The sequence below is a fragment of the Lotus japonicus genome, chromosome 5 (genome assembly GCF_012489685.1).
Source record: "Lotus japonicus ecotype B-129 chromosome 5, LjGifu_v1.2".
Lineage (NCBI taxonomy): Eukaryota > Viridiplantae > Streptophyta > Magnoliopsida > Fabales > Fabaceae > Lotus > Lotus japonicus.
The window spans coordinates 44,832,862-44,854,856 of NC_080045.1; the positions used below are offsets into that span (position 1 = coordinate 44,832,862).

General features: G+C 40.6%; 1 long non-coding RNA gene across 4 annotated transcripts; it reads right to left on the reverse strand.

Moving 5' to 3' along the window:
- Nucleotides 1–2,161: 2,161 nt before the first annotated feature.
- LOC130716975 (uncharacterized) lies at nt 2,162–21,079 on the reverse strand. 4 transcript variants are annotated; one of them, XR_009012229.1, is made up of 4 exons: nt 18,238–21,079; nt 13,149–16,869; nt 11,352–11,474; nt 9,417–9,999 (listed from the first exon to the last, which is right to left on the reverse strand). It is a non-coding gene; the product is annotated as an uncharacterized LOC130716975 (long non-coding RNA). The 4 variants fall into 4 exon arrangements; XR_009012227.1 differs by lacking the exon at nt 9,417–9,999 and adding an exon at nt 2,162–2,557 and having other exon boundaries at nt 11,352–16,869; nt 18,238–21,077; XR_009012228.1 differs by having other exon boundaries at nt 11,352–16,869; nt 18,238–21,077.
- Between the last annotated feature and the right edge of the window lie 916 nt (nt 21,080–21,995).

Below are 21,995 nucleotides of genomic sequence, written 5' to 3' on the forward strand. Positions count from 1 at the left end.
AGTCTACCTCTACTTGGAGTAATCGTACGAACTAACCAATCAATGTCTATACGACACTCATCGACTTCCAAAGATTTAAATCTTAATCTTTTACAATCAAATGCTTAACACGAACTTTCCTCCCAAATCCGACTAATCCTCAATCAATTCAAATTCATCTTACACATCCTTCTATCAAGGTCCATTACCAGCTGTGATTCCAAATATCACCCCCTCAATATTAGGTTGATCAGGCCTAATACATCGAAGGTGGAAATTTAGAAAAACCCACTGGAACAGTCAATGAATCCCTATCCTCCAGTAGTCACAAATATCCTAATACTAAATCCTTTAATGATCCCGCTACGGAACTACACACCCTCAACATGACACGTATACTACCTATAAGGAATCTCCCTAAGATTCGTTCTTCAGCTACTAGCTTCCTCATAATCGCATCGGTGGAAGACTACTTTCTAGACTTAGTGTGTTATTCTAAACCTCGTGTAACTTCTATAGTTAAAACACGAGCAGCAGTCAAATGAATTCTTAGTAGGTGTAATATCTATAAGGTCAAAGCTTAGCGGTAAAAACAAGTTCAGGCGGGTTGCACACGCTACGGGGGTAACGAAGAGTAGACTATACTATAATGAGAAAGAATAGTTAGAAGGTTACCATCGTTCTTGCGCTCTCCTCTGGTTAACCCCTCAGCTTCTTCACTGTCCATGATATAAACCCTTCCTTTGGCAGTAGGGCGCTTTCCCCTTACGGTGTTAACAAATGACTCAACCTTGGGTGTCTTGCAGTTGTTGGCCAGATGTCCTGGTAGATCACACTTGAAACACCTCGGTTTCCCCTTCGGGCATTTCGTGGAGTAGTGCCCAACCTCCCCGCATTTGAAACATGTTATCTCACGGCTTCCAGCTTGGCTTCCTGCTTCTCCCGCAGCAGCAATCGTAGGCCTGTACGGTCCTGGGGTAAACCCTTCCCCCGTAGGACGCTGATAAGGCTTCTTCATCTGTAACTTTCCTTTTCCTTGATAGCTCCGGGGACTCGACCTCATTGGTCCCCCAGTTCCAGCCCGATCCATCCTCCTATTCTTCATCAGCTCCACCTCGGTGGCCTTCTCAACCAAAGCTTGAAACCTCATAATCCCCAACGGTCTCACTGAGTCCTCAATGTCAGCTCTCAGTCCCCTCACAAAGCGCTTGCACATATAGGGTTCATCAACCTGATCACGGAAAAATCGGAAGTGTTTGGCCAAAGATTCCAACTTAGCAGCATATTCCGGAATAGTCATGCTCCCTTGACGAAGAGTCAGAAACTGCGACTCACGCTCGTCACGAGCACTATCAGGAAAATACTTCTCCAGAAAGGCGACACGAAAAGAATTCCAGTTCACCTCCACATGGTTTGCCTCCATCATCCCTCTGGCGCCCCTCCACCAGTACTCAGCATCGCCCAGTAGTAGATAAGTTGCCAGGCCCACCTTAGCCCCTTCACTAGTCTGTAGTACTTCAAAAATCTTCTCTATCTCTTGGATCCAGAGATCCGCCTCGTCCGGGTCAGTCCCACCTGTGAACTTGGGTGGATTCTGTCTTCTGAAATCATTCAATCCCCTGTTCTGGTCCAGAGCTGCTTCTCTCTGAAGCCGGTATAGCTCGCGTGCATCCTCAGTAGCACGCCTATGTGCATTGTCATTCGTCTGTACAGTCATAGCTTGGACCAAAGTGGCCACCATCTCAGCAAGTTGGTTCGCGTTCACCATGTTCTGTATTCGTTTAGCAAACAGTCAGTACCAATCATAAGATAGTATTATGCATAACTATACAATATGATTAGGTAGCAACTTCAATCAATTAAAGCGAAGATCGCTTGGCAGACAATCAATTTTTTTACTCTTTGCAGAGTCACACAACCTAGCACAGAAGACCTATTCCCCAAGGACTCCCAAAAGACTCGACAAGCTCTGATACCACAATGTAACACCCCGACTTCCAGGTGTCACTTTAGTAACCAAAAATAAACTTTTGCGGAAAAACAGGTAATTTTTTTCGATTGATTCCTTCTTAAATAAAGCGAAAAGGAAATAAAGTCATAACCCAACCACTAAACTTACCAATATACATCAAATATAAACATGTACAGCCTCAGCTGCACTTCCACGTCACGCACACTTGCAGTGACTCCAAAGTAGTGTGCCCATAGGCAAATATGTACAAAACCAGAAGTGTGAGTGAGAAAGAGTATAATTACAACCCACTAGGAGAAAGTCGGCCTCAAAATGGCCTAAGCAAAGACCCCTATGGTCCGACTGACTCACTGTGATCCCTCAGTAAGAGAACCACACAAAAGCCATGCGTCGGGAACCTACCCTGTCCCAAAAGCAAAACGAATCAGAGCTATTACAGTAACAACCAACTCCAAAAGACTCTAACCACCCATAACCCACACTACTATCATCGACCCTCCCTCGATCAGGCATGAAGTCCGGGTCTTCGTCGAAAGCTTTAGTCTTAGTCATTTCGCTCCGGGTCTTTCCCGCACAACGAATCATCACGAACCGGCTGACAGACGCCTGGCAGCAGGCCGACCGCCCAAACACAAACATACAAACAAAGCCAAGGCGCTAGGGTCAACTTACAGAGTACAATAGATATACAATCAACATGCGATAAAGGGGGGTATATATATATGTTGTATATACATACATATCAGTTATGTATTGCCTACCCTAAGGTATATACATAGCATGTTATCGAATCTCTTACACAATTCAATCACCAAAACACGTAACAATGTTAATCAACATCAAATCATAATAAGATGCATTGTGTCACTGCAGAATATGCTGACACAAACCCGAATAACGTCACTCTGCTTGGCGACGGAACAAATCAACAACGTCACTCTGCTTGGCGACGGAACAAGTCAACGACGTCACTCTGCTTGGCGACGGGACAAATCAACGACGTCACTCTGCTTGGCGACGGGACAAACCAACGGTATTGCCACTTATAGGCTGGGCACCTCGAGACGGTCGTAACACTGGCCTCGTGTTTAACCATTTCTGCTCGGGCGTCGCTTATCACCTTTGGCTATAGTCAAGACGGTACAAACTCTACATGGTTTGACCATTTCTGCTTGCTATGCCGAACATCAACAGGCACGATGCAACTCTACATGGATGATCGTTACCTCCTGTTGTGCCAGATATAGTCAGGACCGATTCAACTCTGCATGGCTGATCGTTACTTCCTGTTATACCGAAGTACTCTGCTTGGCACTTCATCGCGTATATGCACGTGTGCAATATGATTATCAAAACCAGAGTCAGTGTCGGTCAATACAACACGACTCGGAGTTAGTGTCGGTCAATACAACACAACTCCCACCACAAAACTCACAAGCAAAACTCAGAGTCTGTGCCGGTCAATACAACACGACTCGAACAACACTACCAGGAGTACTAGAGTACTCGGTGACTTTCAATCATCACCATAGCTCACCTCAGTGGCTTTCCCCAATTCCAAACTCTCCAAACCCACAACATAAGTCGACTTTTCCCCGCTTTTCGTAAATATTTTTCCCCTTCAGTTCTCCTATGCTTAAACGTTAATAAAAATTGTTTCAATTCGAATTAGCCAAGTTATGAGTTTATTTCTCAAAGTCTAAGTTTCCCAAGTCTTTATTTTCCGAAAGCTCTATCATTCTAAGTTTCCAAAAGTCAACCACCCAAAATACATTTCCCGGGGAAAGTCTAGGAATTCCAACGAATCCCAACAAATGGCTAAGTCTCAAACCCCACATTTGAACTTGCCTAGGGTTGTTCATCCAACCCGAGATATCAAAGATCACCAGATCAATGAACCTCCACTCCGAAGTTGCGTCAAAACGCTCAATCCAACAGAAGCACAACATCACAAGTTATGGAAAAGCATCATAACATCAACTCAACATCATAAACAACATCAGACAAAGCATAAGTCGAATTTATCGACGCCTGTCATGCAATCATAGTTAATATATGTAAGTTGCCCTAACCTCGAGCTGATCTAGCTTCGAAATCACAAGCTCCTTCACTCAAGTGCTCTGAACCTTCCAAAGTTCCTTCAACTGAACCTCGGAGAAAACAAAGCAGAATCCAAACAATATCGATTAGTTCGATCGCAATACAATACATAAACGATAGACAAAGCATTAAAGCTTCAGAATAGGACAATCAGGTACGAAAAGACAAGTTTTCGAAACCGAAAAACTCCCCCCTAAAGGAAATAGTCCACGGCCTCAAAGGAAAAAGGGCTTCGGCTCTTTTTCTTTGATCAAATCAATTCACAAGGTAGTTTTAGGGTAAAACTAAGGCAAAGAAACTGTCAGAACAATTTTCGGACAATCGGGCCGAAATACGACTACGCAGGGGCATTTTGGTCCAAAATAAAGGCTCAAAACTTCAAAGTTATCAGTTCTGAAAACAAATTTGACAGCAACGATCCTCATGACTTCCGTGACAACAAATCCTAAAGGCACGAAGTCAGATTAAGTCTTTTCGACAATAAAGTTTCGAAATGTGAGCAAAAAGGGTTTTGAAACAGTTTTTCAGATCCTGGACAACTGGATCACAATCAGTGTTTACTGACAGAGGTTTTAGGCTCATGGAAACCTAGAGAACATAACCCAAGCAAGAAATCGAAGAAAACGGACAATTTTAGAAAAAGCTCAAAACTTAGAGCACAGAAACGACTACAGAAACTCAGCAGAAACAGTAATCAGAGGTAGGAATCGTGTTAGTTACCTCGATACCTAGAAGTAGGGACGAACTGCACGGAGATTGGTCAAGTTTTCGCGAAAATCTCTCCTCCCCCAAGCTCCCCCAAACTCGCGGCCTTGTGTGGTGTTTGTGGAGATATTTTTGCTTTTTCGCCTATTTATAGGCGGGTGAAATCGCGGGAAAATGAAAATTTCGCGATTCCGATTTTTGCAGCACGTTCACCAAGGAATTCTAAGAGAGATTCTGGCGTCAGAAATCCAGAACTCAAAACAAATATCTATGATATGGGAAATACGATATCGAAAAACTCAAAAGCGGTGTCGGTTAATCTGCCCCGAAAAACTACTTTTTGCTGTGATGCTCAGACGACAAAACTTCCAACAGAAGAAAGATTGGAAATGTCGAAACAAGTCTGACAACGCGGACGGAATCTTTGTTAGAAGTCCCGAATAGAAAAAGTCTTCATCCATTGCTCGAAAATAGGGTTTCGAAGCAAAGAAATTAGCGTCGGCGGACATCCGAAAAGTGAAACCTATCGTGCGTACAGTCCAGAGTTCCGAAATGAAACGCTGGTCGATGGAAAAATAAAGAGAATCTTTAAATTTTCCCTGAGTTCGAAATCTCACTCAAAACGTTGCTTTAAGAGCGAAATAGCCTATTCTGGACACGCTCGCCCTAAGGCAAGTGTGCAGACGACTCGCACTAACTCCGAAAACAACTACGCAACATTCCTCAAGAAATTCCTGAACTTTCTTCTTCATTAATCTTTCTCAAATGTCAAACTCCTGTCACGCTTACACTGATTCTACGTGTGAGTCGGAAACTTAACTTGTTCTGAAAATCCAGGTCTTACACTATTCATCTTTCAACCTTCATCTTCTACCCAAAACCTTCAACCGCTCCAAAAATGGTGAGACAAACCAGAAGAGATACTGCAGATGCAACCCAGTTCCCTCATATGGTAGTGGGTCAAGCTACAGGCCAATTGGGTCCTGAAGCTCCTGTTCAAGATCAAGCTCAAGAGCAGACTATTCCGATTGCAGAACGGGGCTGTGCCGTTCACTGCGTATATGCTCCTGAGGAACTTCAAGTACTGGCAGAATGGAGATTTGACCTCGACAATCTTGCTACCAATGGGTATGATCTTCGTCCTGAAGTCCAAGCTCAAGGTTGGGAAAATTACTTCAACAGGCTTCGAGGACCGGTGTATGACAAACTGATCAAGGAATTCTGGAAGCACGCCGACTGCGATGATACTCAGGTGGTATCTCACATTCTTGGAAGGAAGATCATAATTACAGAGAAGTCTTTCGTGAATCTGCTGGGTGCGGAAACTGCTCGTGGGTATCGCTTCCAATTCACTGAATCGAAGCTGAAACCCCAAACGAAGGATGAGACCAACAAGGCCCTGTACACCAATTACAAATCGGGCAAGACTAATTACAAAGTGATGGATCTTCATCCCAAGCTCAGAATCTGGCACAAGATTCTGCTGAACTGCATCAACCAGAGGCCAAAGGGCAGTTCCCCAGATTACATCAATTTCTGCCAGAAGGCAATGCTAGTCTTCATCCAAGACAAGAGGAAACTCTGCCTCCCTTTCTTCTTGTTCTCTTACCTGAAGGAATGTATCAGGAAGTCGAGAACTACTGCCTCCATCAAGTCCGCAATCAAGTATATTCCCTTTGGGAGATTGCTGTCTGATCTCTTCATTGAGAGCGGCCTCATTCAAGATCTAGTCAATGCTGGATGCATAGAAGATCTGACCACTATTGTCAGTGATGTCTTCACTGCAAATTCTCTGAAGAAGATGGGTCTTGTCAAAAAGAAGATTGCTCCTGCCCATGAAGACACATCTTCTGAAATCAGACAAAGAAGAGTCCCTCTAAACGACTTTCCCTTGTGGACCCAGGCAGACAACCCTGAAGCAATCAGGTGTTTCGTTGATGATCTGAGGAGTCAAGGCTTTGAAATTGATGTTGATGAATTCTTCAGAATGCTGCCTCCTGCACCAGAGTTTGATCCTCCTCTCACGAAGAAGGTTCAGAGGAAGATGATCTTAGAAGAATCCTCTGAGGAATCTGATGGTTCTCAGAAGAAGAAGAAGAAGGCTGACCAGCCTAAGAGGAAACATGATGAAACCATCAAGCCTGATGCTGGTGGTGATGGTAATGTTGAAGCTGGTCCTTCTCCTCCCAAGAAGAAGAAGAAACAAGTAAGACTTGTGGTGAGGCCTACAAGTGTGGAACCTGCTGCTCAAGTGATCAGAAGAATTGAGACTCATGTCAGAGTGACTCGATCTTCAATGCGTGCATCAAGTAAGTCTGCTATTGCTTCTGATTCTGATTTAGATACATTTGATGCACTCCCTATTTCTGCCCTACTGAAACATTCCTCCAACCCACTCACTCCTATCCCAGAGTCTCAACCAGCCACACAAACCACCTCTCCACCCAATTCACCAAGGTCTTCATTTTTCCAACCTTCTCCAAATGAAGCACCTCTTTGGAATATGCTTCAGAACCAACCCACCGGACCCTCTGCTCCAACCTCACCTATTACCATTCAGTATAACCCATTAACCTCTGAACCCATCATTCCTGAACAACCAGAAACCAACCAACCAGAACATGAACCCAGAACTTCTGATCACTCTGCCCCCAGAGCATCAGAACATCTGGTTGCCAGAACCACTGATACAGATTCATCAAGTGTCTTTACACCTGTATCATTCCCCATAAATGTTGCTGACTCTTCCCCTTCCAACAACTCTGAATCCATTAGAAAATTCATGGAAGTCAGAAAAGAAAAGGTGTCTAGCCTAGAAGAGTATTACCTCACATGTCCAAGCCCTAGGAGATATCCTGGACCTAGACCTGAACGTCTAGTTGACCCAGATGAACCTATCTTGGCCAATCCCCTACATGAGGCAGACCCTTTAGCTCAACAAGCTCAACCTAACCCTATCCAACAAGAGCTAGTTCAACCAGACCCAGAACAATATGTGTCTAACCACTCTTCGGTTAGATCACCCAATCCTCTGGTTGAAACTTCTGAACCACACCTTGGAGCCTCTGACTCTCATGTCCAAACCTGTGACATTGGCTCTCCCCAAGGTGTCTCTGAAGCTCATAGCAGCAATCACCCAACCTCTCCAGAACAATACCTCTCCATAGTTCCCTACACTCACCTCAGACCCACCTCTCTCTCTGAGTGCATCAATGTGTTTAATCAAGAAGCTTCTTTGATGCTACGCAACGTGCAAGGTCACACTGACCTAAGTGAGAATCCTGACTCTGTTGCTGAGGAATGGGATACTCTGAGTACTTGGTTAGTTGCTCAGGTCCCTGCTATGATGAGTCATCTTATTGCTGAAAGGAATCAGAGGATAGCTGCTGCTAAGCAGAGGTTTGCCATAAGAGTGGCTCTTCATGAACAAGAACAAAGACACAAGCTCCTTGCAGCTGCTGAAGAAGCCAGAAGAAAGCAAGAGGAAGCTGAAGAAGCTGCACGTCAAGCCGCAGCTCAAGCTGAACAAGCCAGATTAGAAGCAGAGAAACTTGAAGCTGAAGCTGAAGCCCGTAGACTGGCACCAGTGGTCTTTACTCCTGCTGCTTCTGCTTCCATTCCAGCCCCTCAAGCTGCTCAGACTGTTCCTTCCAGTTCTACTCAGTCCAGCTCGTCCAGGCTCGACACCGTGGAACAACGTCTTGACACTCATGAGTCTATGCTGATTGAAATGAAGCAAATGATGATGGAACTTCTGCGTCGCACTGATAAACCTTAGCTTTAGGATCTCTCCGTTTTTCTTGCTTTACTCAGTTTTATTTTTAAACTCTAGTTATTTATTTTCCTTTAGCTTCTCTAGTTATTTTTTTGCTTTGTTAGTTCTGTTTATCCTTGCATATATATCTATATTTACTTGTCACACTGTGTTTGCAATTTTTTTTTTTCATAATCACTTTGCTTTTACATCTTACACTTTCTTTTTCCTAAAGTCTAGAATGGAGGATCCTTCCTCATTCTCCTGCACTCCTGGCGCTGCTCTGACCTACTCTTCTCCAGACGATCCAGTGAATACTGGATGTTGTTGAGATTGACGATCTGCTCATCCCTCTCCAGAATTTCTTCTGAAGTCTTGAGCTTCTTTTCTATGATTTCTTTCTCTTCCAGCAGCTTCAGTTCAAGCTGGCTGAGTTCTTGTACTTCCTCCACGAAGGCAAGGAATTCTTCTAAGTCATTCCTCAACTCTGGACGCAGGTCTTCTTCCAGCAGTGTGTTTGTCAGCTCTGAGATGGTCTTTGTACCCTCTGGATGCCTAATGTTAAGGAACAAGTCCTCCTCAAAGGCCTTCTTTCTCAGCTCTTCTAGTGCTACGATGTATGATGCCATTTTTTTCCCTTGCTGAAAATTGCTCGAGTTGTGAAGCTTACCTCTTTCTCCATCGCATTATATAGGCTTCACTCTCTCTCTGAAAGTTAATGCTCCTACAGTTTCTCGAGGTTAAGTTCTTGGTAAATGACCCTTTTCTTTACTCCCTTGGCCGGTGGTAAACGTTCTTCTTGTGCATTAACTCTTCTCTTTAATTCGCCTAACTCTGATTCATGCATTGTAACACCCCACATTTTCGGGTGCCACGGTAGTAACATGTTAAAGTAAATATGCAATCTTTTCCAAAAGGGATTTATAAATGTGAGTATTTATTTTTTTTTCCTTTTCGAAGTGTTTCTAAAATATGTAATGCATACTCCCAACCGTAAATAATTTACATCTGGCCTCGATCAAGGCACAGCATAGAGTACATGACAAATAAACTAAGATCCAACAACGGACTCACTATGCAATGACTCCATAAATCCGATATACTCCCTATGATTTCCACACTGAGTAACCATAGGAAAGCAATGCACCGGAACCTACCCGAAACCTTAAATACAAATCATAAAATGATCCTGCAAGCTTAAACCAATAACGGTAAGCTTTTCTACCCAAAGGCTCTAGCCCTACACCCGACTCTATTCTTCGAGTCTTCTATAGATCTTCCAAGTGGAGTAGCATCTGCTCACATCACCTCCTTTCGTCGTCGTCCACGCTCGTCAGTCCGGTCCTCCATGACCCTTCCCCGATACGTCGCCCGGTGACCAGCAACATCGATCACCCAAGCGGTGGGGCATCCCGATCCTGCAGCTCATATCTGATCCCCCCCCCCCCCCCGAGGGAGAGACCACCGAGAACCAGTCGGCCATCGACATCTGGCAGCAGGCCGACCGCCCAAACACAAACATACAAACAAAGCCAAGGCGCTAGGGTCAACTCACAGCAATAAGTACATATACACTCAGCATGTGACAGGGTATATATATATAAGTTGTTATATAAGCATATAAGTAATCCTAGCATGTTATGGCTCTAACATTGCTTCAATAAACAAACAGCACACAGTCTCAGTCAGCATGAATGTATGCGTGAAATGCACAATATGAATCCGGATTTGTGACGCGTTCCCGTTCGCCACAAGTGAAGCATTCCCGTTCTTCACTATGGATGGACCATTCCCGTTATCCATCCTGGATGAAATCCATCCTGGATGAACCATTCCCGTTATTCATCCTTGGTGAACCATTCCCGTTATTCACCATATGATGAACCATTCCCGTTATTCATCATTTATGCAAGGTGAACCATTCCCGTTATTCACCATGATATGCACAGGTGAACCATTCCCGTTATTCACCCGATTGAATGCAACGTGGTTAGCCAAACAACGAATCGCCCTTACCACGAAAGTGTTTAGCTCACAACCCAATCTCAACAAACCCATGAGTTAGTGTCGGTCAATACAACACAACTCGGAGTAAGTGTCGGTCAATACAACACAGCTCCACCAACAAGAATACACAAGGGTCTAGTGTCGGTCAATACAACACAACCCAAACAACAAGAGCGCTAAGTGTCGGTCAATACAACACCGCTCCAACAACAAGAGAACCCAAGGGATTAGTGTCGGTCAATACAACACAACCCCATCAACAAGAGTACGTAAAGTACTCGGTGACTTTCAATCATCACCATAGCTCACCTTAGTGGCTTTCCCCAATTCCAATAACTCACAACAAAGGTCGACTTTTCCCCGTCTTTCGTAAATATTTTCCCCTTCAGTTTTCCTATACTTAAACGTTAATAAAAATGATTTCAATTCAGATTAGTCAGGTTATGAGTTTATTTCTCAAAATCTAGGTTTCCCAAGTCTTTAGTTTTCGAAATTCTAATCCTTCTACGTTTTCCGAAAACCAACCACCCAAAAGAAGTTTCCCGGGAAAAGTCTAAGTAAACCAACAAATACCAACCAGGCTAGGTCTCAAACCCCTCATTTGGACTTGCCTAGGGTTGCTCATCCAACCCAAAATATCAAAGATCACCAGATCAATGAATCTCCACTCCGAAGTCGCGTCAAAACGCACAATCCAACAAAAGCACAACATCACAAGTTATGGAAAAGTATCATAACATCAACTCAACATCATAAACAACATCAGATAAAGCATAAGTCGAATTTATCGACGCCTATCATGCAATCATAGCTGATATAGTAAGTTGCCCTAACCTTAGGCGCTTTCCTTACTAAGTTGCGACTCAAATCAAATCCAGTCATATCTTTGCTTTCCCGTGTTGGCTCACTTCCGTCTGTTCTTTGGCTTCATCGTCAAGCGCTTCCGTTATTCATACCCTTCATAAGTACACATAACATAATCACTAATTGAGCTACCTACTTTCCAAGTCTAAAGCTACACTCTCAAGCAATTGACTCGACGAAATCACAAGTTAAACTCAATCTCCTTAATGGTTATAAACCATCAAGATCAACCTCAGAAATTAAGATAAGTCATCATAATGACAACAAAGCAATAACAAAGCTTCAAAATCTTATGACTTAGTAAATCAACTTTAAAACCAAATACTCATATGCTTGTCAAAATAGATAAGTACACATTACTAGTACTTACTCCTCTCATTTTCCTTAGAGATCTCAGTCTCTAATAGGATACTCATTGAGGTATTTTCGCAATACTACACACCACTTCCCGTTAAAGCAATTAACACAACATCTGCAATAGCATTCTCCTATCATCCTCCTTAAGTAATCTCTTCCCGTTTTCTATTCCATAATCCTCTTTATCCTCAATACTTACTTATCAAGTCACCTACAACAACTTAATGTCTCAACTCGCTCTCACGATCTATTCCTCAAGCCGACGTTGTATCATTATCAATTCTTATCAAAACCACTAACTCTTATCAAGTAATCCATAAACCATAGTTAACTTCCAAGGCAACCAACTCTTCTTATCTAATGATTATGTACTTATTCATGACTCATAAGCTCCTTCAAAACGATCGAATCATTTCTCTTAAACTTAAACTCGCGATATCTCATTAGACACACAACCCTAGTCTCTTCGAAACTCCACTTTGGTTCTACAAAAATCCCAACTTATAGATAAGTCATCAATCTCTAAGAAATAACTTCTAGTCCTCAATCAATCCCTTAATCACTTCTAAGTCCTTGAACTTCCAAAGTTTCAAATCTAGACCTTCTAGAACCAAGTATTTATAGTAAAGCTCATAGACTTCTTGGAATTCAAGATTCAATCCTAAGTCATCTTCCAACATCAAGATTGCAATCATAACTTAATCCATTCTAATTAATACCTTTCGGAGTCTAATTCCTCACTCGGAAATCCAAACTTAATTGCTCTCTATCCAATCTTGTTATTCCTAAGCATCCATCGACTAGCGAGATAGTATCAATACGCTTATTCCCTAACACTCCGACAACTTGTTCGACTTTCAAAACTTTTCGCAAAAGCTTTTCAAGCACATTAAGGCTTAAAACAAAATCCTTAAAACCCCCAAAACCACTTAACTCAAAGGAAACAACTTTTTAGAAAACTTAATACATTAACATAAAACTCTACTCAACCACTCAACCTTCGTAAAGAGATTAGTAAAACATATTACATTAGAAATATATATTTTCTTCAGCCAATTAGCAGTAGAAAGAGTTTCAAATGTGTTTTATATTAAAGTAGACTCTTGGGGCTTTCTAAAAAGTGATCATACACCTAAAACGGATAAAAGATGAGAGAGTTATGCAATTTTCAAGTTGGAGAACCGAAACAGGGAATTGTCCCCTGCAGGTTCTGTTAGTGACGGAAAAACAGAGCTTTGTGACGGAAAAACTGATGTTTGTGACGGACTTCATAACAGAACGTGGTTTTGAAATTTCCAACATGTTCTCAGCACCATAACACTATCTCAAACCATTTTGATTCATCTAAACCCCAGATAAATTTAGAAATCAAATATACAAACATACTAATCAAGAAATTAAGGCTTTTACCAAGGAAAATGAGAAGATGATGTGCCGGTGGCGTCCTCTGCGTGGTGGAGCTCACGGTGGTGGTGCTTGGGTCCTTTCATGGGGGTCTCCATTCAAAACCAGAAGAAGGAGAACAAAGATGGTGGATTGTTAGGCTCCATGGAGAGCAAGGAACGGTGGTGGTTAGAAGATGGAGCAAATATGTGATGAGAAGGGGTGTGTGTGGCTTTCATATTGGTGGTGGTGCCATGTTTGTTGCTGCAAGTTAGAAAGGAGAAGAATCATGGTGATAGTGATGGTGTGATCAGCGGTTGCAAGAGGGAGAGTAGAGGTGGTGGCTCATGGACTGGTTGTCCATGGAGAAGAAAAGGATGTGGAGATGCTGATCAAAAGAGAAAGAGGAACGGTGGGGAGTTGTTGCAGCAAATAAAAGAAGGAGATAAAGTAGGTAACCAAGAAAGAAAAGAAGAAGAAAAGGAGAAGAAAGGAAGAAAGAGCAGAAATGGGTCTGCTGAAGAAAGAAAGAAAACGTGAAGGAAGAAAAAGAAATAGTGAGGAAGAGAGAAATGAGAGTGAGTCGAGGATGAGGTGGATGGAGGGATAAGGATGGTGAGATATTTTCTAATTATATTTTGAGAAGATATATATTTTTTTAAAACCGATACGAATTGATTTAGACACTGAATGATTTAGCTCATAGAGTTAAGATAAAAATATAAGGGTGATATATTATTATCCCAAAAATTATGAGGAACTCTATGAAATGATAAAATATAAATTTGAATCACTTTGAGCAAAATAAAATGATTCATAGACCAAGAAAGAAGTAGAAACTGAGCTAAAGAATAACTGTGAGACAACTAGAACAAATATGACGTCGTCATATTATGCGTATAAGTCAAGTATAAATTATAAGAAAATGACAATAGTACTTATCATCATTTGAAAGAAAAAGACAATTGTCAGATAGCTCACGGAGCGTTGAATTGAGTTTATCGAATAAAACAAAAGTTATGGCTTATTAAAAATAAGAAGACTAATGATATTATTTCTATTTTCAATGAAACTATAGAAAATAAAATATTTTGAAATTAATTATCATTTAAATGATTTCCTTGATTCGTAATTAAAATCAAGTCAGGAAAATAACTTTAAAAATAATAATAGATTATAAACACTCAATTAATTAATATAATGAAATTAAATAAATAATCTAGTTATTTATTTTAGGGTCTTACAATACTACCCCCCAAAAAGAAAGTTTCGTCCTCGAAACTTGGTGTCAGAGAAAACTCGGGAATAACATTCCCTCACATTTCCTTCCACCCTAAGTAGTGTCAGAGCGCATCCCAAAACTGGGAGACGTCACAACGAATTCACCTCAAAGGTGACATACAAGACAAGAAGCACGACTTAGGTATCTACTAATCGTCCTCCACTAGATCTAGATATCATGCTCATAGTAGTGTTCTAAGCACCTACGTCAATCGCCTACATGAACGACCTCACATGTATCGTCATGCCCTCCCGCTAATAGTCCAACCATAATACTAACAATCATAACATCATGCTAATACTATTTTAATCTCGTCACAAGTTTCTTCTACCCAAAATCTCGCACTCAACATCCATTGACCAACAACTCTTAAGCAAATTCCCATCTTAATTAGAATCTAACAATCCATCAACCTAATCTTCTTTCCGAACTACCCTTATTCAAACCATAAAGTCAACCTTCCTCTTAGTCACAAATCAAATCATAACTTATCTCAAGTCTTAACACTCTACACAACTCGAGACTCAAAATCTCTAGCTTGATTAGTCTCACGTCAAACAATCCTTAGTCTTTAAACCTCCGAAGATCTAACTGATATCCTCAAAACTAAAACCACTAACTCTCTTATTCACCCATGATTCTCAACATACAAAATCAATCTCGACCATAAGATTCCAGTTCAACTTATAAACTCTCAGTTGCTAACCTCGTCGTGTTCCTCTAAAATCCAAAATCATTGTTTGATCATTACTTACTCCTCTAGAGTCTAACTAAGTGATAGTAAACCAACAAGTCTAGTCTCTCAGTGTATTTAGTACACAATCATATAACTTATGGTTTCATAACATTCAAAAGAATACTTAGGCATCTCCAACATTGAATCTATTGACTTAGACTATCTCTACTTAAAGTAGTCATGCGAACTAACCATTTAATGACTACACGACAATCATCAACTTCCAGAGATTTAGATCTTAATTCTCTACAATCAAGTGCTTAACATAACCTACCTACCAACTCGACTAATCATCGATCAAATCTAATCAATCCTCCTATCATAGTCCATGCCAGTTGTAATTCCAAATATCACCCCCTCAATATTCAGTTGATCAGGCTCAATATCTTGGCGATGGAAATTCAGAAAAACCCGCTAGTAAGGCCAATGAGTCTATCTCATCAAGTAGTCACATCTAATCTTAGATCATCTCTTAATCTATTCAATCTCTAACAATTTTGTCTTGAAAAAGACACAACCTTAATTCCTGGAATTCATACAACATCTCATTAGGATTCATTCTTAGCTTCTATCTCTCCTTACTAGCTTATACTAGTCTAAGACAAACTTCAAGGCTTAACGAAATTCTCTAAACCCTATATAACTTCTATACTTAAATACAAACAACGGTCGAAGGAATGAGTCTCATACTTATACCCTATTACTATCAGAAGAATAGCAATCTCTACTTGAAATACCACATGATAGTGCAGGAGCTAACCATAACGGTTAAAGTTTTGGTGGAAGCAATAACCACCAAGTCAAAGCAAGCAGTCAGTGCTCAAAGCAGTGATAGCAAGCAAGAAGCTTTCTACTACGCTAAAGAAAGAAAACAAGCCGTCAACAGGATTGCCCTCAGCAAGCAACCCTCAAATGATGCCCTAATAACTACACATTGTTTCCTTAGGAAACAATTCAAACGATCTATAAAGTAACACTCAGTCAATCGACCAAAACCCAATTGATCGATTACAGAGTTCACACAACCTAGCACAGAAGACCTATTCCCCAACAAGCTCTGGTTATCGCAACCAAAGCTCTGATACCACAATGTAACACCCCACATTTTCGGGTGCCACGGTAGTAACATGTTAAAGTAAATATGCAATCTTTTCCAAAAGGGATTTATAAATGTGAGTATTTATTTTTTTTTCCTTTTCGAAGTGTTTCTAAAATATGTAATGCATACTCCCAACCGTAAATAATTTACATCTGGCCTCGATCAAGGCACAGCATAGAGTACATGACAAATAAACTAAGATCCAACAACGGACTCACTATGCAATGACTCCATAAATCCGATATACTCCCTATGATTTCCACACTGAGTAACCATAGGAAAGCAATGCACCGGAACCTACCCGAAACCTTAAATACAAATCATAAAATGATCCTACAAGCTTAAACCAATAACGGTAAGCTTTTCTACCCAAAGGCTCTAGCCCTACACCCGACTCTATTCTTCGAGTCTTCTATAGATCTTCCAAGTGGAGTAGCATCTGCTCACATCACCTCCTTTCGTCGTCGTCCACGCTCGTCAGTCCGGTCCTCCATGACCCTTCCCCGATACGTCGCCCGGTGACCAGCAACATCGATCACCCAAGCGGTGGGGCATCCCGATCCTGCAGCTCATATCTGATCCCCCCCCCCCCCGAGGGAGAGACCACCGAGAACCAGTCGGCCATCGACATCTGGCAGCAGGCCGACCGCCCAAACACAAACATACAAACAAAGCCAAGGCGCTAGGGTCAACTCACAGCAATAAGTACATATACACTCAGCATGTGACAGGGTATATATATATAAGTTGTTATATAAGCATATAAGTAATCCTAGCATGTTATGGCTCTAACATTGCTTCAATAAACAAACAGCACACAGTCTCAGTCAGCATGAATGTATGCGTGAAATGCACAATATGAATCCGGATTTGTGACGCGTTCCCGTTCGCCACAAGTGAAGCATTCCCGTTCTTCACTATGGATGGACCATTCCCGTTATCCATCCTGGATGAAATCCATCCTGGATGAAATCCATCCTGGATGAACCATTCCCGTTATTCATCCTTGGTGAACCATTCCCGTTATTCACCATATGATGAACCATTCCCGTTATTCATCATTTATGCAAGGTGAACCATTCCCGTTATTCACCATGATATGCACAGGTGAACCATTCCCGTTATTCACCCGATTGAATGTAACGTGGTTAGCCAAACAACGAATCGCCCTTACCACGAAAGTGTTTAGCTCACAACCCAATCTCAACAAACCCATGAGTTAGTGTCGGTCAATACAACACAACTCGGAGTAAGTGTCGGTCAATACAACACAGCTCCACCAACAAGAATACACAAGGGTCTAGTGTCGGTCAATACAACACAGCCCAAACAACAAGAGCGCTAAGTGTCGGTCAATACAACACCGCTCCAACAACAAGAGAACCCAAGGGATTAGTGTCGGTCAATACAACACAACCCCATCAACAAGAGTACGTAAAGTACTCGGTGACTTTCAATCATCACCATAGCTCACCTTAGTGGCTTTCCCCAATTCCAATAACTCACAACAAAGGTCGACTTTTCCCCGTCTTTCGTAAATATTTTCCCCTTCAGTTTTCCTATACTTAAACGTTAATAAAAATGATTTCAATTCAGATTAGTCAGGTTATGAGTTTATTTCTCAAAATCTAGGTTTCCCAAGTCTTTAGTTTTCGAAATTCTAATCCTTCTACGTTTTCCGAAAACCAACCACCCAAAAGAAGTTTCCCGGGAAAAGTCTAAGTAAACCAACAAATACCAACCAGGCTAGGTCTCAAACCCCTCATTTGGACTTGCCTAGGGTTGCTCATCCAACCCAAAATATCAAAGATCACCAGATCAATGAATCTCCACTCCGAAGTCGCGTCAAAACGCACAATCCAACAAAAGCACAACATCACAAGTTATGGAAAAGTATCATAACATCAACTCAACATCATAAACAACATCAGATAAAGCATAAGTCGAATTTATCGACGCCTATCATGCAATCATAGCTGATATAGTAAGTTGCCCTAACCTTAGGCGCTTTCCTTACTAAGTTGCGACTCAAATCAAATCCAGTCATATCTTTGCTTTCCCGTGTTGGCTCACTTCCGTCTGTTCTTTGGCTTCATCGTCAAGCGCTTCCGTTATTCATACCCTTCATAAGTACACATAACATAATCACTAATTGAGCTACCTACTTTCCAAGTCTAAAGCTACACTCTCAAGCAATTGACTCGACGAAATCACAAGTTAAACTCAATCTCCTTAATGGTTATAAACCATCAAGATCAACCTCAGAAATTAAGATAAGTCATCATAATGACAACAAAGCAATAACAAAGCTTCAAAATCTTATGACTTAGTAAATCAACTTTAAAACCAAATACTCATATGCTTGTCAAAATAGATAAGTACACATTACTAGTACTTACTCCTCTCATTTTCCTTAGAGATCTCAGTCTCTAATAGGATACTCATTGAGGTATTTTCGCAATACTACACACCACTTCCCGTTAAAGCAATTAACACAACATCTGCAATAGCATTCTCCTATCATCCTCCTTAAGTAATCTCTTCCCGTTTTCTATTCCATAATCCTCTTTATCCTCAATACTTACTTATCAAGTCACCTACAACAACTTAATGTCTCAACTCGCTCTCACGATCTATTCCTCAAGCCGACGTTGTATCATTATCAATTCTTATCAAAACCACTAACTCTTATCAAGTAATCCATAAACCATAGTTAACTTCCAAGGCAACCAACTCTTCTTATCTAATGATTATGTACTTATTCATGACTCATAAGCTCCTTCAAAACGATCGAATCATTTCTCTTAAACTTAAACTCGCGATATCTCATTAGACACACAACCCTAGTCTCTTCGAAACTCCACTTTGGTTCTACAAAAATCCCAACTTATAGATAAGTCATCAATCTCTAAGAAATAACTTCTAGTCCTCAATCAATCCCTTAATCACTTCTAAGTCCTTGAACTTCCAAAGTTTCAAATCTAGACCTTCTAGAACCAAGTATTTATAGTAAAGCTCATAGACTTCTTGGAATTCAAGATTCAATCCTAAGTCATCTTCCAACATCAAGATTGCAATCATAACTTAATCCATTCTAATTAATACCTTTCGGAGTCTAATTCCTCACTCGGAAATCCAAACTTAATTGCTCTCTATCCAATCTTGTTATTCCTAAGCATCCATCGACTAGCGAGATAGTATCAATACGCTTATTCCCTAACACTCCGACAACTTGTTCGACTTTCAAAACTTTTCGCAAAAGCTTTTCAAGCACATTAAGGCTTAAAACAAAATCCTTAAAACCCCCAAAACCACTTAACTCAAAGGAAACAACTTTTTAGAAAACTTAATACATTAACATAAAACTCTACTCAACCACTCAACCTTCGTAAAGAGATTAGTAAAACATATTACATTAGAAATATATATTTTCTTCAGCCAATTAGCAGTAGAAAGAGTTTCAAATGTGTTTTATATTAAAGTAGACTCTTGGGGCTTTCTAAAAAGTGATCATACACCTAAAACGGATAAAAGATGAGAGAGTTATGCAATTTTCAAGTTGGAGAACCGAAACAGGGAATTGTCCCCTGCAGGTTCTGTTAGTGACGGAAAAACAGAGCTTTGTGACGGAAAAACTGATGTTTGTGACGGACTTCATAACAGAACGTGGTTTTGAAATTTCCAACATGTTCTCAGCACCATAACACTATCTCAAACCATTTTGATTCATCTAAACCCCAGATAAATTTAGAAATCAAATATACAAACATACTAATCAAGAAATTAAGGCTTTTACCAAGGAAAATGAGAAGATGATGTGCCGGTGGCGTCCTCTGCGTGGTGGAGCTCACGGTGGTGGTGCTTGGGTCCTTTCATGGGGGTCTCCATTCAAAACCAGAAGAAGGAGAACAAAGATGGTGGATTGTTAGGCTCCATGGAGAGCAAGGAACGGTGGTGGTTAGAAGATGGAGCAAATATGTGATGAGAAGGGGTGTGTGTGGCTTTCATATTGGTGGTGGTGCCATGTTTGTTGCTGCAAGTTAGAAAGGAGAAGAATCATGGTGATAGTGATGGTGTGATCAGCGGTTGCAAGAGGGAGAGTAGAGGTGGTGGCTCATGGACTGGTTGTCCATGGAGAAGAAAAGGATGTGGAGATGCTGATCAAAAGAGAAAGAGGAACGGTGGGGAGTTGTTGCAGCAAATAAAAGAAGGAGATAAAGTAGGTAACCAAGAAAGAAAAGAAGAAGAAAAGGAGAAGAAAGGAAGAAAGAGCAGAAATGGGTCTGCTGAAGAAAGAAAGAAAACGTGAAGGAAGAAAAAGAAATAGTGAGGAAGAGAGAAATGAGAGTGAGTCGAGGATGAGGTGGATGGAGGGATAAGGATGGTGAGATATTTTCTAATTATATTTTGAGAAGATATATATTTTTTTAAAACCGATACGAATTGATTTAGACACTGAATGATTTAGCTCATAGAGTTAAGATAAAAATATAAGGGTGATATATTATTATCCCAAAAATTATGAGGAACTCTATGAAATGATAAAATATAAATTTGAATCACTTTGAGCAAAATAAAATGATTCATAGACCAAGAAAGAAGTAGAAACTGAGCTAAAGAATAACTGTGAGACAACTAGAACAAATATGACGTCGTCATATTATGCGTATAAGTCAAGTATAAATTATAAGAAAATGACAATAGTACTTATCATCATTTGAAAGAAAAAGACAATTGTCAGATAGCTCACGGAGCGTTGAATTGAGTTTATCGAATAAAACAAAAGTTATGGCTTATTAAAAATAAGAAGACTAATGATATTATTTCTATTTTCAATGAAACTATAGAAAATAAAATATTTTGAAATTAATTATCATTTAAATGATTTCCTTGATTCGTAATTAAAATCAAGTCAGGAAAATAACTTTAAAAATAATAATAGATTATAAACACTCAATTAATTAATATAATGAAATTAAATAAATAATCTAGTTATTTATTTTAGGGTCTGTGCTTTCCCTCTGACTCTGATCAACCGGCTTCACAAGTTCCAACATGAAGCATTCCCCTGATCAGAAGTCTCCTAGGTTTAAAGGTCAAGTCACTATCCAAGTACAAAAGCAACTGTACCATCCTGACGACCTACCTAACGTTCTCAGCCACAGTAGAAGCTGGAATTTCCAGAACTGCCCTCCAACGGTAGCATTCCCATGCAGCGTTCAAACCCTAATCCTTGGAGTATAAATAGAGGCTGAAGTTTGAAGAATGCGGTTGGGAAGAATCTACACAAGCACAAGCTATATTCAAAAACCTTCAAGCATTCTTTCATCACGAAATTCATTGTGTTTACTATTAGCTTTTCAGAAGCAAATCTCTTGTAAACATTTCTTTGATAAACAGTTTGTTTAGTTCCTTTAGGAGATCAAGGCTGATCGGATCCTAGAGAAGACTAAGAGAGTGAATCTTAATGTGAGCTAAGTCAGTGTAATTGTTAGTCACTTGTAGGTTTCAAGTGCAGTTGTAACTCTTACCTGATTAGTGGATTGCCTTCATTCTAAGAAGGAAGAAATCACCTTAACGGGTGGACTGGAGTAGCTTGAGTGATTTATCAAGTGAACCAGGATAAAATCCTTGTGTGCTTTTCTATCTCTCATCTTTAGCACTTAGTTCTCGAAAAGGTTTGTTAAAATCTTTAAGGTGGAAGTTTTATATTGAAAACGTTATTCAAACCCCCCCCCTTTCTACCGTTTTTCATAC